The sequence below is a fragment of the Hylobates moloch genome, unplaced genomic scaffold (genome assembly GCF_009828535.3).
Source record: "Hylobates moloch isolate HMO894 unplaced genomic scaffold, HMol_V3 SCAFFOLD_18, whole genome shotgun sequence".
NCBI classification, from domain to species: Eukaryota; Metazoa; Chordata; class Mammalia; order Primates; family Hylobatidae; genus Hylobates; species Hylobates moloch.
The window spans coordinates 80536790-80542125 of NW_026652293.1; positions in this window are offsets into that span (position 1 = coordinate 80536790).

Consider the following 5336-nt stretch of genomic DNA (forward strand, 5'->3'; position numbering starts at 1 on the left):
TTCACCCTGTTGTGCTAGCAAATACTAGGTCTTACTCATTCTTTCTATTTTTTCATACCCATTAACTATTCCCACTCTCCCCCACCCCCTAACTACCCTTTCCAAGCTCTGGCAACCTTCTTTCCACTCTGTATGTCCATGAGTTCAATTGTTTTCATTTTTAGCTCCCAGAAATAAGTGAGAACATCTGAAGTTTGTCTTTGCTTGGCTTATTTCACTGAACACAATGACCTCAAGTTCCATTCATGTTGTTGGAAATGACTGAATATCATTTTTTTGTGGCTAAATATTAATAATACTTCATTGTGTATACGTACATTTTCTTTATCCATTCTTCTTTTGATGGACACTTAGGTTGCTCCCAAATCATGACTATTGAGAATAGTGCAGAAAATAAACATGAGTTCAGATCTTTCTTCAATATACTGATTTTTTTTCTTTTGGGTGTATACTTAGGAATGGGATTCCTGAATCATATGTTAGTTCTATGTTTAGTTTTTGAGGACCTTCAAACTGTTCTCCATAGAGGTTGTACTAATTTACATTCCCGCCAACAGTGTTCGAGGGTTCCCTTTTCTCCACATCCTTGCCGGCATTTGTTATTGTCTTTTAGATTACAGCCGTTTTTGCCCAGATGAGATATCGCAGTGTAGTTTTCACTTGCATTTTTCTGTTGATCAGTGATGTTGAGCACTTTTTTGTATACCTGTTTGCCATTTGTACTTGTTTTTGTTTTGAGATGGAGTTGCCTTGTCACCCAGGCTGGAGTGCAGTGGTGCACGATCTCAGCTCACTGCATTCTCTGTCTCCTGGGCTGAAGTGATTCTCCTGCCTCAGCCTCCCAAGTAGCTGGGATTATAGGCACCCACCACCACACCTGGCTAATTTTTCTATTTTTAGTAGAGATGGTGTTTCACCATGTTGGCCAGGCTGGTCTTGAAGTCTTGAGCTCAAGTGATTTGCCCACCTCAGGCTCCCAGTGTACATCTTTTTTTTTTTCTTAATTATACTTTAAGTTCTGGGGTACATGTGCAGAATGTGGTTTTTGTTATGTGGGTATACACGTGCCATGGTGGCTTGCTGCACCTATCAACCCATCACCTACATTAGGTATTTCTCCTAATGCTATCCCTCCCCTAGCCCCCCAACCCCCAACAGGTCCTGATGTGAGGTTCCCCTCCCTATGTCCATGTGTTCTCATTGTTCAACTCCCACTTATGAGTGAGAACTTGCGGTGTTTGGTTTTCTGTCCTTGTGATAGTTTGTTGAGAATGATGGTTTCCAGCTTCATCCATGTCCCTGCAAAGGACATGAACTCATCCTTTTTCATGGCTCCATAGTATTCCATGGTGTATATGTGCCACATTTTCTTTTGTCTATTATTGATGGACATTTGGATTGGTTCCAAGTCTTTGCTATTGTGAATAGTGCTGCAATAAACATACATGTGCATGTGACTTTGTAGTAGAATGATTTATAATCCTTTGGGTATATACCCAGTAATGGGATTGCTGGGTCAAATGGTATTTCTAGTTCTAGATTCTTAAGGAATCGCCACACTGTCTTCCACAATGGTTGAACTAATTTACAGTCCCACCAACAGTGTAAAAGCGTTCCTATTTCTCCACATCCTCTCCAGCATCTGTTGTTTCCTGACTTGATGATCGCCATTCTAACTGGCATGAGATGGTATCTCATTGTGGTTTTGATTTGCATTTATCTAATGACCAGTGATGATGAACATTTTTTCATATGTCTGTTGGCTGCATAAATGTCTTCTTTTGAGAAGTGTCTGTTCATATTCTTTGCCTCCTTTTTGATGGGGTTGTTTTTTTTCTTGTAAATTTGTTTAAGTTTTTTGTAGGTTCTGGATATTAGCCCTTTGTCAGATGAGTAGATTGCAAAAATTGTCTCCCATTCTGTAGGTTGCCTGTTCACTCTGATGATAGTTTCTTTTGCTGTGCAGAAGCTCTTTAGTTTAATTAGATCCCATTTGTCAATTTTGGCTTTTGTTGCCATTGCTTTTGGTGTTTTAGACATGAAGTTTTTGCCCATGCCTATGTCCTGAATGGTATTGTCCAGGGTTTCTTCTAGGATTTTTATGGTTCTAGGTCTTACGTTTAAGTCTTTGATCCATCTTGAGTTGATTTTTGTATAAGGTGTAAGGAAGGGGTCCAGTTTCAGTTTTTCTGCATATGGCTAGCCAGTTTTCCCAACACTATTTATTAAATAGGGAATCTTTTCACCATTGCTTGTTTTTGTCAGGTTTGTCAAAGATCAGATGCTAGTAGATGTGGGTGTTGTTTCTGAGGTCTCTATTCTGTTCCATTGTCTATATATCTGTTTTGGTACCAGTACCATGCTGTTTTGCTTACTGTTGCCTTGTAGTAGAGTTTGAAGTCAGGTAGCATGATGCCTCCAGCTTTGCCCTTTTTCCTTAGGATTGTCTTGGCTATGTGTGCTCTATTTTAGTTCCATATGAAATTTAAAGTAGTTTTTTCCAATTCTGTGAAGAAAGTCAGTGTTAGCTTGATGTGGATAGCATTGAATCTATAAGTTAGTTTGGGCAGTGTGGCCATTTTCACGATATTGATTCTTCCTGTCCATGAGCATGGAATGTTTTTCCATTTGTTTGTGTACTCTCATTTCTTTGAGCAGTGATTTGTAGTTCTCCTTGAAGAGGTCCTTCACATCCCTTGTAAATTGTATTCCCAGGTATTTTATTGTTGGTAGCAATTGTGAATGGGAGTTCACTCATGATTTGGCTCTCTGTCTGTTATTGGTGTATAGGAATGCTTGTGATTTTTGCACATTGATTTTATATCCTGAGACCTTGCTGATGTTGCTTATCAGCTTAAGGAGATTTTGGACTGAGACGATGGGGTTTTCTTTTTCTTTTCTTTTTTTTTTTTGAGATGGAGTCTCACTCTGTCTCCCAGGCTGGAGTGCAGTGGCGCAATCTCAGCTCACTGCAAGCTCTGCCTTCTGGGTTCACGCCATTCTCCTGCCTCAGCCGTCCAAGTAGCTGGGACCACAGGCGTCCACCACCACGCCCGGCTAATTTTTTGTATTTTTGGTAGCGACGGGGTTTCACCGTGTTAGCCAGGATGGTCTGGATCTCCTGACCTCGTGATCCACCCACCTTGGCCTCCCAAAGTGCTGGGATTACAGGCGTGAGCCACCGTGCCTGGCCGAGACAATGGGGTTTTTCTAAATATACAATCATGTCATCTGCAAACGGACAATTTGACTTCCTCTCTTCCTATTTGAATACCCTGTATTTCTTTCTCTTGCCTCATTGCCCTGGCCAGAACTTCCAATACTGTGTTGAATATGAGTGGTAAGAGAGGGCATCCTTGTCTTGTGCCGGTTTTCAAAGAGAATGCTTCCAGTTTTTGCCCATTCAGTATGATATTGGCTATGAGTTTGTCATAAATAGCTCTGACTATTTTGAGATACATTCCATCAGTACCTAGTTTATTGAGAGTTTTTAGCATAAAGGGCTGTTGAATTTTTTTGAAGGCCTTTTCTGCATCTATTGAGATAATCATGTGGTTTTTGTCTTTGGTTCTGTTTATGTGATAGATTGCGTTTATTAATTTGCGTATGTTGAACCAGCCTTGCATCCCAGGGATGAAGCTGACTTGATCGTGGTGGATAAGCTTTCTGATGTGCTGCTGGACTCAGTTTGCCAGTATTTTGTTGAGGATTTTTGCGTTGATGTTCATCAGGGATACTGGCCTCAAATTTTCTTTCTTTCTTGTGTCTCTGCCAGGTTTTGGTATCAGGATGATGCTGGCCTCATAAAATGAGTTAGGGAGGATTCCCTCTTTTTCTATTGTTTGGAATAGTTCCAGAAGGAATGGTACCAGCTCCTCTTTGTACCTCTGGTAGAATTCGGCTGTGAATCCATCTGGTCATGGACTTTTTGGTTGGTAGGGTATTAATTACAGCCTCAATTTCAGAACTTGTTATTGGTTTATTCAGGGATTCAAATTCCTCCTGGTTTAGACTTGGGAGGGTGCATGTGTCCAGTAATTTATCTATTTCATCTAGATTTTCTAGTTTATTTGCATAGGTGTGTTTATAGTATTCTCTGATGATAGTTTGGATTTCTGTGGGATCAGTGGTGATATCCCCTATATACTTTTTTATTGTGTCTATTTGATTCTTCTCTCTTTTCTTCTTTATTAGTCTGGCTATTGGTCTATTTTGTTGATCTTTTAAAAAAACCAGCTCCTGGATTCATTGATTTTTTTTGAAGGGTTTTTCATGTCTCTTTCACCTTCAGTTCTGCTCTGATCTTGCCACCAGCCCACCTCGCATCATCGTTTACATGGAAATGTTGGGACTGAGGTGACCTCATGCCTCTCAGTTCCCAGCCAGCTTTCTCTCCCACTGGCTCTTAGCCTGTTAAACAGAAAATAATCAGACAAATAAAAAACACCCTAGTGTTCTAGCAAGTTACACATAATTGCTTGCTTTCCGATTGTCTACCTTAGAACTTTCTTTTCCTCATAGAGTCAATATAATCATCTGTTTTAAATTTGGCTTTTGCCATTTTACAGTCCAAGATGCAGGACTTTGCATAGGGCATGGATGGATTTCCACAGTCAGCATGAGGATGGGAGGAGAACAGGGCAGATCCAGCCCCACTCAGTGGGAGTTCTGGCTGGAGTTACTTGGCTGGACCTCACTCCAGAGAGTGGAGACCTTCCTCTGGACCAGCTACCAAGACAGCTCCTAGTTGGAAAATGTTTTCTTCTAAGGTGAGATGCAGCCCCCACTAGACAGGAAAACACTAGAGAGTTTTAAAAAGGACAAACCAAGGTAAGCCATGGGGCTTCTTGACAGGGGACACAGCAGAGTCCACCCAGCTGAAGTGAATCTTCACGGTTCCCCAATGGGACGGCATGTGGGAGCCCCAAGTCACTGGCCCCTGCAGCGTGGGAGCAGCGTGAGCCATCTGCAGTGGCACTGTCTCCTCTGGCAGCAGCCTCCATCCAGAAATGCATCTCAGGGTCTGTCCTCACAGGAACCTGATGCCAGAGCTGTGCCCCGAAAGGATCTGGACACAGGTATTTTGTGGAACTGAGCATTTTTCAGGTCTTGCTGGAGGTCATTCTGTGTGAACTTGATGGAGCTCTTTCTCATGCGCTTTTTTTCTAAGTGTGGGAGAGCATGGCCTGCACGACTGCTGGCTTCCAGCACGTGGCGTGCAAACCCAAGCCAGGGTGTGTAATTCACTGTAGCCCTTGACAGAATAGCAGGGGATAAAAGTCGTTTTTTAATCTTCTATTTATTACCCTCAGCCAATCAACTTCTATCTACAGTAG